The 10,203-nt window shown below is 43.6% G+C and overlaps 1 protein-coding gene across 1 annotated transcript in view; it reads left to right on the top strand.

Annotated features, from left to right (window-relative positions):
- Window positions 1-361: 361 nt before the first annotated feature.
- The window catches only part of MYO16 (myosin XVI), a 700,871-nt gene continuing 691,029 nt past the window's right edge, over window positions 362-10,203 (top strand). The window contains exon 1 of the mRNA XM_064361880.1: window positions 362-412. The gene's annotated coding sequence lies outside the window, so the exon portion shown is untranslated. The remainder of the gene's footprint in view (window positions 413-10,203) is intronic.

Genomic DNA, 10,203 nt, shown 5'->3' with positions numbered 1-10,203 from the left:
GCAGGAGATCTGGTGGCCGCCGGGGCGGGAATCCGGAGGGAGGCGGTTCCGCGTCCCGGCGCGGAGGGAAAGTGACCCGCAGCGCGAAGCGCGGCGCCCAGGGAGCCCGACCCCAGCCCCACGACCCGCGCTGCGGCGGGCACCACGCGGGGGGCGCGCGGGGAGGGGAGGGGAGAGGCGGGGCCGGCGGGGACCGTGTCGCCGCCGACGCCGCAGCTGCGGGTCGCAGAGGCTGGCAGAGCGAGCCGCCGCCGAGCGGGTGGCGGAGCCGTCCCCAGCCCGCAGCCGGCCCCGGGCGCAGGGGCGCCGCCGACCCCTCTCTTGGGCCGCGCGGGGCTGGTCTCCGCGCGGGGTCCCGGCCCTCGCCGCGCCGCCCGGCCCCAGTCAACCGCGGACCCTTCTCCTTCGGCAGGTAGGGGCGTCGGCGCGGCGCTGCGCGCGGTCCCAGCGCGGGGAACTTGGCGGGGCAGCCTCTCCCGGACTGGGACTGGAGGTCGGCGGGGCTGGGGGCGCAGGGAGGGAGGGTGCCGGGGGTCGAACCTGCGTCGCGGGGTCCCCACCCAGAGTTCCCGCAAGGCGAGGGCTGGATGCGCCTGGGGGGCGTGGAGAGGAGGCTCCTCGGTCCCTTTCCGGGAAAGGGATCGCGGGGACTTCCCCACCGTTAGGATGCCTACGCCGAAGCTGAGAGTAGACGCCTTCTCAACTCCGGACCTGGCCCAGGAGGAGGGGGCGAAACGGGCCATTTCGAGGGACGCGGCAGTCCCGTTGCTACGGGAGATGGGGGAAGCGGCGTGGTCACCTACACAACCGCTCCCGGGCGCGGCGGGGGCTCCGCCTCCCCATCTTCTGTGTCTTTGGGGTTGGAAAAGAGAGAGCAGAACAAAGATGCAGGGTGAAGGAGGGCTCCCCAGCTGTTGCCTCTCCGGTGGAGGCTGCTGACCCCTCTGCGCGACCCCCGCCGGGGAGTGTCAGCTCCATTGTCTCAGAGGCCGGCGGCCAAGTGAGCGGCCGGTGGGCGGGCGGCGCGCACCCACCCGGGTGGGGGGCGCCGAGCCTCAGCATCGCCCCGTCTTCCCTGGCTGCGGAAAACCACTAGGCCGGTGCAAGCGCTCCGTGTCACGGGTCCCTAGTACGCCCCCGAAAGGAAGCGGAGCCGATTTCCATCAAGTTCTCTTGGTATTTCTGTCATTTACGGAAAAGCGGTAGCTACTCACAAGTGGCTCCGATGTCTGTGTCGGGGTTGTGAGCCAGGGCATTACAATTGGGTGTTAATCGTTTGGCACTCGGAAGAATGATTAGCCATTGGAGGAGGGGCGGTCTCTCTTGCTAAGCAGGGTCAAGTGAAACTTGGCTGCTCCGAATTGGCCAGAGGAGTCAATGAGCCGAGGGCCGGCCTGCGTCCTCCCAAGGCAGAAGCGCAGGGGAAGCCCCAGCCTCTTCCGAGTAGTGGCTTTCTCTGCGAATCTCACGCAGTCTCTGGAGTCTGTGTTCGGAGGAAGGTTAAAGCGTTTACAACACGCATTTGCCATGTGTTCTTGGGAGTATTTCTGATGCTCCCACGGGCTATCCATGCATCTCCCAGTGCATTTCACTTAGAATCAAGAGGAAGAACAAGGGATCCCAAAGTCGTCAATGAGATCCTGAGATCAAAGCCACATGACTCAGGAGGGGCCAACCACAGATGCACTGGGACCACCAGCTTCCTTCTTGTGGGATTATTGCATAGCTGCCAGAATAAATTACATTTTCCTCTTAGTATTTTTAATTTTTAGAAGCCTTGAAGGTAATTTGTCATCTGTGGATTAAGGGTGCTTCAAAACATGTCTGTTGGTCTGTTTGAAGTTGTTTTATTTTGTTAATATTATACAAGCATATGTGACATATACTTAACACTCTCACATGTGATTAACCCGTGTAAGCATATGAGGTTTACATTTGATGGACTTTTGAAAACCAGTATATACAACAATGCATTACAGACAGCATTTGTTCCAGGGACAATACTACTTGCTATAAAAATCATCCAGAGTGTGACATTTAATTACTGAAGGAAAAATACATTTAACCAATAAAATGTTACCTAGAGGGCAGGATGCTATGGTTGAGTTTATCTGTGTACTATGAGAATTGGCAGGGGGAATTTAATAAAGTAAAATGATTTGTTTAGTATACATTAAAATAGCTAAACTATTTTGCATATACAATGAATACTATAAAGGTTTCTGCCCCTCTCCTCCAACCCCCTGCCTGAGAATACTTGAAGATACAAGCCCCACCTGCTGGGTCATCAATGTAATCTGTGGGTAAATCAGTTGCCTGTGGATAATGGAGAGTGTATACTGAATCCAAGTCTGCTGCAGAACCCCAATAAAAACAGAAATATTGCCTTCTTGAGAAATCAGAAAATAAAATGTGTTGGGTAAAACCACAATCATACCTAGAATGCATATATGATCCACATATATATGGATATGTGTGTATATCTCCATGTGTGTACATAACTTGCAGATCTTAAATGTGTTAAAACATTTGCAAAAGTGAGAAAAGATAGGCACTGGGATTGTGATATTTGAAAATGATACTTAAAGCCTGTGCTCAGCTGAGCACCTCAAAAATGTGTCTGCCCTTTCCGAATCTCATCACCAGGGCAAATCCAGGCCCATAATAGCACATGTTCATAGAATGAGAAAATGCTGGGGTAGAAAGGAACTTTCAAAATGTTCTGTTCGAGCGTGCTGTACTTCAAATGAAGGCAAAGAGGTCCAGAAGACTTAGGTAATTTTTTTCATGATCACACAGCTAGATATTGGCCAGGCTGCTGGGTCTTGCTGTTTCCACCAGACTGGAGTGGTAGATGTGCAGGGAGAGAGAGTGATTTGATTACTTTCTCCTGAGAAAAGGGCTGGCTAGTGAAACTGCCCCAGATGTGTTGCCTCTCTATCCTCTCCTTGCTCCCTTCCTGTGTGGTTCTAGATTCTGCTCTGTACTAGATATAACGCATTGTTCGTTAAGATTTCCAGAGAGCAAACAGTGAGCATGTGAAGAAAACAAGAAAAAACCTTACTGAGATTAAAATGCGTACAATTAAACCATGTGGGCTTAAAAAAATCTAAAAAGCCAGGCAGTAAAAGCAGATGATGTTTACCTGAAATCCACTGAGACAAAGACACAGTCCTAGAGGGAGAAATGTTGTCACTCTGAGAAACTGAAAAGCTCACAGTACCAACACCTTTCCTGTCCCTAAGTTGCTTTTCCCTTTAATGTCTCATTTGATCCTTACAAGTTCCCTGCCCAGATGCAGGGCAGGCATATTCATTCCACATTGCCGACTTCCTATGACTGAATTATGTTCCTTCTCCCTCTCACAGATGTCCCCAGACAAAATCAGGGGCTCCTCTGGGGCTCCGCTACGTGTGGGTGATTACCACCCTGTAACATTTGTTGTCTTTACGTCTATTTTCATCTCCATATCCTGGTAGCCTGCCCTCCACGTGCTGCTCAGTAAGGACTCAGTCAGTGCCTTCAGAGCATAGTTGACTCATGAGTTCATTGAGATAAAACATTCATACTCAACTTGCCTGTGTTAAGCATGGGCTTTTTTTCAAGAGAATGTGCTAAAGAATAATTTTCAGAGAATGAAAAATTATAAAAATTTATTAATAATTCTGTAGTGACATTTCCTGAAAATGAGTAGTCATTCAAGCATGCAGGACCTTGACTTTGAAGATTGTAAACTTCTAAGGACTGGCGAGGTGTGCGCCTCGGGAATGCCAACTCAAGATTTTCTGGAGATGCCCAGTAAGAATCTGATTCCCCAGCCTGTCCCAAGCCCATGGAATCAGAATCTGGGGCTGGGACACAAGCAGCCCCTGGGTCATTTACGGGAGCACAGTGCATGGTCTTTCAAAAATGTACATTGGGCGGACCCCGACCCACCCCATCTAGAACCGCGACTCTTTCCCATTTACGAAGGAATCTGCAAAGATTTTCTTATTTGGTTATTTTTGTGTTATAATAAGGAGGAAGATGTGATAATAAACCAGGCCATTAATTCTAAGGAAGTTTAGGTTTACATTCTCAACTCTTGCTAAAAGCAGACATGGGCGAAGTACTGGTGTTTTTGTATAGAGTATAAACTTTATGCCACAGGATCAAATCGACTCATTTATTGTATATCTCACACAGGATTACGATTCTTAGTATACAATTATGTTTTAAAAAATAACTATTTTACGTGACTCATTCTTTATAATTTCTGTGGTGTGCTTATTTCTGTGGCCAGAGAAGAAGTCTGGGCAGAGGCGGCTCCGTTCCTTCCCTCCACTTTATGGAAGTCCATTCCTCAGCTCTCTGCAGCCCAGCTTCTCTGACCCCCTGCCTGGCATGGCCCCTCTTTCCCTCTGCTCGGGTGGACCCTCCTTGCCCTCGCTTTGACCTCTCCCTTCCCTTCTTTCCCATGGCCGCAAGTGTCTGCTGCACCTCTTGGTGCGTGCATGCGCCTGGGCTCCACATCCGCCTCTCTGGTTCTGACCTGGAGGTTCCCCGCCGCACCTGATTCCTCACATCCACGCTGGAATCCTAACCTCCATTGCTCTCTCTAGGCCGGCCTCTGTGATTCCCGTTTATTCCTGTTCAGTTGGTTTGTTCCGCTGTTTTTCTCCTTCTTCCTTTCCCTCTCCAACATCCCATTTTCCATTAGTCATCAAGTCCTTACAGTGTATCTTATACATATGACTGAGATGGGTCTTCTCTATTCTGACCTTTTAGGACTGTCCTGCATCCAGTCTTCATCAGGCCCTGCCAGGGAGCAAGGGACCAGGCCCTAATTTATCTTCCTGCTCCGGTCTTACAGTTGCCAGAGTGATTTATCTTAAATGCAAATTTAGCCATGAAACCTCTGGCTTAAAAGACTTGAATGATTTCCTATCATCTGCAGCGTAAAGTGCCTGCTCCTCCCCGCGACAGACACCTTCTTGACTTGTTCCCCGCCCAGCTCCAGCCTCCTCTGACACCTCTTCCGACTCACATCCCTGCCCTTCACAACACCGAGATGTTTGTTCTCTGTGTGGAGCTTAGCATTTCTGAATACACTGACTTTATTCATCCTCCTGGACACTGGGCATGAGCTGCTTCTAACTTTGTTCAGCTGGAATAAAATCCAGATCATCTTCCCCCAAACACCCCACCTCATAGAGGTCCCTCTTCTGCCTTCTCCTGCTGCCTGCCCATCTTCACTGTTAACCCTTAGTGTATCACACTTTGTTGAAACGCCGGACTTTCCCCGGCACTGTGGTTACTGCTTCTTACTCATCTCTGTGTGTCTGGATCGGGTGGGTGTTCCACGAGTGGATATGAGCACTGCAGAAGATAAAAGCGAGCTGCCCTAGAGGCAAGAGTGCCACGGGGAGATTCTAGCTTCAGCAGCTCCCTAAGCTCTGCCTAGGGACCCTCTCTCTCACCTTTCATTGTATCTCTCCTCTGCCTTTAACCCAGGGTCCTACTGTATTCATTCTTCTGACCCTCTCTCATCTGCTCCCTTCCATAAAAGACATCTGCTCCTTCTACAGATGAGGTAAAGAAAACTCCGAGAGACTGAAGTATTTATTCAGTTACACTGCTAGCTTAGGGTACATCCAGACTTGCAGAAAGGGCTGATTATTTACTCTGTGCTCTTAGCACGTTTTAAAAGAAGAAAACTGGCTTTTTAAACAAGGGCCGTATAGAAAACCATCTATAGCAAGAACCAGGAAGCCACCACCACCAGTGGGCCAGCTCCAGCCTTGGCCTGTTTGTGTACAGCCTGTAGCTAAACATGTTGTTTGCACTTTTACACTATGGGAAAAACCCAAACCAAATAAAGAACGTGTGACCAACTGGGACTCTGCGGCCGGTACAGCCCAAAGTGTTTACTCTCTGGCCTTTACAGAAAGGGTTCGCTGAACCCCGATCATTGGAATAATGAGACCTGAAGATGATGTTTAATATAATTTATGTGGTAGCTGACTTTGGCAAATAATTGTGATACCAGAAAAGACTGGACATGCAAAAATGAGTTGTAGATTTATTGATTTTAGGGGAAAAAAGAAAGAAAACCCATACTATATTTAAATACTTGATGTCATATTTATTTCTTGTTTTTGACACATTATTTATCCACAAATAATTGGCATGATAGATGTAATTTTAAGTAATGTAAGTAAGTTAATTCCTCATCAAATCATTCTGGGCATTTTTGGCTAAAAATGCTTGAAGGTGTAGATAACAGCGAGTTTGATGTTCAAATTATAATAAGCTGAATTGAATTATGCATAAAAATTGATATTTGAATATCCTTTTTTTCTTTAACTAAAATGTTGAAAGCATTTTAATGTCATTTTTATTACTGAAATTAGTTGATATTTTAAAAATAAACCCAGGAGGCTAAAAACTGTAGCATGTGGTACTGTGTGGCTTTAATGAATACATTTGAAATATTAAATAATTCCTTTAAGAATGATAAAGTCTTATTTGAGCTTACTCATTTTCTTTCTAATTTAGATTATTGGTTTTAAGCAGTTCTGTAATATGTGGTTGGAGTTCCTGGGTTGAAATCATTTCATATGAGCTATCAAATCTTCTTTTAAAAAGTCTATTAATATGCCTTTTATCTTTATCATTTGGAACAAAGAGCCATTAACTTTACATTCATTTCAGAGATTTAAATCTATATAGAAGAGCAAGACAAAAGTAATTTGGCTTAAGAAATAAAGAAACTTAGTAGAACAGAATATAGAGAATATGTTTTTATATAAGGTATAGCTTGCTATTTTCATTTTATGGTGTATAGAAACAAGTTTTCTGGAGTGAACCTAAGACACGTTATTTCTAAGGAAGAGAGTTTGCTAAAGCTGTAGATATATAAGCATTCAGATAAGGATGATGATATATGGGGTTTTCCTAATATATACTGTAAAAGACACATTGAGGCAGGAAATTGCTATATAGTATAATATGGTCAATAAGAAGGTAAACGAGGTGGAGAAGATTCCAGTCCTGCTTCTCAATTCTCTGAGATGGTGAATACATGGAATACCCTTCCTAGGCCTCACCAGTGAAATGGTACAGGCACAGTGCCAGCTACAAGAGCTGCAAGGCAGAGGCCACCATCTGCCAGGAGCCAACGGTATAAAAAAATAAAGACCATTTCAAAGCAGGGCTGTTTTTCATACTTTTGGCCTCAATTATCTTTATCAAGAAGAAGTTCAAAGCAGTTTTTTTTTTTTTTTTTTTTTTTTTAAAAGATCAGAATCATGGATTAAAGCCAAAGCTAGGTGAGTAAATTAAAACAAAAATTTATTTAGCTCTGTGAAGGTCATTCAAGTTAGGGTCAAGTTCATCCCATGCCAGGAGACTGCAAGGATTGCAATGTGCCTTTGCAAGTGCTACTCGTAATCTTTAGGACATGATGGAGAATTATAGAAATGCCAGACAACTGGGTAGATCAGATGAGCTGTATAAAGAAGCATCCTCCATGACATAAGGTGGTAGACGAATGACATCAAAAATAAATTATATATGTAATATGTAGGCACGTATCACAAATAATTTTTAAACCTTTAAAACATGAGGAGCTAGAATATATCTCAAAAGTAAATCATTGCAAACTAACCTGATGACCTAGTCTTTAAAAAAAGCCAGATAAAATTAATGCAAGAGTTTGCTTATCTATAACACTGGGGATCTGGACTACTTAATTTCCAGGGTTCTTATGTTCTAAGAATTTATCACAGGTTTTATTTTTATCTTTTGCCTTTACTTGGTGTCAGCTTTTAAAAAACTGTGGTTAAAAAAAACACAACAAAATATATTATTTTAATTATTTCTAAGTGTACAGTACAGTAATGTTAACTACGTGGGAGTGGTTGAGCCACAGATCTCTCAAACTTTTAATCTTGCAAAGCCGAAACTCTATACCCACCGAATAACAACAATCTATTTTCCTTATAACTCCCAGCCCCTGGTAACCATGTTCTATTTGCTGTTTCTATGAGTTGACTCATCTAGGTACCTCACATAAGTAGAATAATACAGTATTTTATATTTTGTAACTATTTTTTTTCATTTAGCATAATGTTCTCAAGATTCATCTATGTTGTAATCTGTGACCGAATTTCCTTTACTTTTAAGGCTGAACAATGCTCCATTGTTCTAGGTAGACCACATGTTCTTCGTCCATTTATTTGTTGATAGAAATTTAGGTTGCTTTCACCGTGGCTTTTGTGAATGATGCGGCAATGAACGTGGGTGTGCAAGTATCTCTTCAAAATCCTGTTTTCAATTCTTTTGGATTAAAACCCAATGAAGAAGGATTCCTGGATCATATGTTAATTCTATTTTTAATTTTTTGAGGAACCGCTAAACTGTTTTCCATAGTGGCTGCACCATTTTACATTCCATCCGAAAGTGCACAAGAGTTCCAGTTTCTCCATATCCTCACCAGCGCTTCTTATTTTCTGGTTTTTGTTTTCTTGTTTGTTTGATAGTGGCCTTCCTAACAAGTGTAAAGTCATATGTTTAATTTGCATTTCCCTGATGTCTAACATCTTTTTCTTTTTTTATTATCTTTAAGTTCTGGGGTACATGTGCAGAACATGCAGGTTTGTTACATAGGTATACACGTACCATGGTGATATGCTGTACCTATCAACCCATCATCTACATTAAATATTTCTCCTAATGTTATCCCTCCCCTAGCCCCCTACCCCTGACAGGCCCAGGTGTGTGATGCTCCCCTCCCCATGTCCATGCTTTCTCATTGTTCAACTCCCACTTATGAGTGAGAACATGCAGTGCCTAGTTTTCTGTTCTTGTTTGCTGAGAATGATGGTTTCCAGCATCATCCATGTTCCTGCAAAGGACATGAACTCATCTTTTTTTTTTATGGCTGCATAGTATTCTATGGTGTATATGTGCCAAATTTGTTTTATCCAGTCTATCATTGATAAGCATTTGGGTTGGTTTCGAGTCTTTGTTATTGTGAAGAGTGCCACAATAAACATACATGTGCATGTATCTTTACAGTAAAATGATTTATAATCCTTTGGGTATATACCCAGTAATGGTATTGCTGGCTCAAATGGTATTCCTAGTTCTAGATCCTTGAGGGATCATCACATTGTCTTCCACAATGGTTGAACTAATTTACATTCCCATGAACAGTGTAAAAGCATTCCTATTTCTCCACATCCTCTCCAGCATCTGTTGTTTCCTGACTTTTTAATGATTACCATTCTAACTGGCATGAGATGGTATCTCAATGTGGTTTTGATTTGCATTTCTCAGATGACCAGTAACAATGAGCATTTTTTCATATGTTTGTTGGCTGCATAAATTCTTCTTTTGAGAAGTGTCTGTTAATATCCTTCACCCACTTTTGATGGGGTTGCTTGTTTCTTTCTTGTAAATTTGTTTAAGTTATTTGTAGATTCTGGATATTAGCCCTTTGTCAGATGGGTAGATTGCAAAAATTTTCTCCCATTCTGTAGGTTGCCTGTGCCTGTTTCTTTTGCTGTGCAGAAGCTCTTTAGTTTAATTAGATCCCATTTGTCTATTTTGGCTTTTATTGCCATTGCATTTTGTGTTTTAGTCATTAAGTCTTTGCCTATTCCTATGCCCTGAATGGTTTTGCCAAGGTTTTCTTCTAGGGTTTTTATGGTTTTAGGTTTTTCATTTAAGTCTTTAATCCATCTTGAGTTTTCCCAACATCATTTGTTGAATAGAGAATCCTTCCCTTATTGTTTGTTTTGTCAGGTTTTTCAAAGATCAGATGGTTGTAGATGTGTGGTGTTACCTATTCTGTTCCATTGGTGTGTTCTGTTCCATTGGTCTATATATCTGTTTTGGTAACTGTACCATGCTGTTTTTGTTACTGTAGCCTTGTAGTATAGTTTAAAGTCTGGAAGCATGATGCCTCCAGCTTTGTTCTTTTTGCTTAGGATTATCTTGGCTATATAAAGTCTTTGGTTTCACATAAAATTTAAAGTAGTTTTTTTTTACCAATTCTGTAAAGAAAGTTAATGGTAGTTTGATGGGGATAGCATTGAATCTATAAATTACTTTGGGCAGTATAGCCATTTTCACAGTATTGATTCTTCCTATCCATGAGCATGGAATGTTTTTCCATTTCTTTGTGTCCTCTCTTATTTCCTTGAGCAGTGGTTTGTA

Source organism: Aotus nancymaae, unplaced genomic scaffold, assembly GCF_030222135.1.
Source record: "Aotus nancymaae isolate 86718 unplaced genomic scaffold, 86718_ANA_hifiasm-v0.15.2.pri h1tg000044l, whole genome shotgun sequence".
In the NCBI taxonomy this organism is placed as follows: domain Eukaryota; kingdom Metazoa; phylum Chordata; class Mammalia; order Primates; family Aotidae; genus Aotus; species Aotus nancymaae.
The sequence above is the reverse complement of the archived record's forward strand: the minus strand, read 5'-3'. Positions and strand labels throughout refer to the sequence as shown.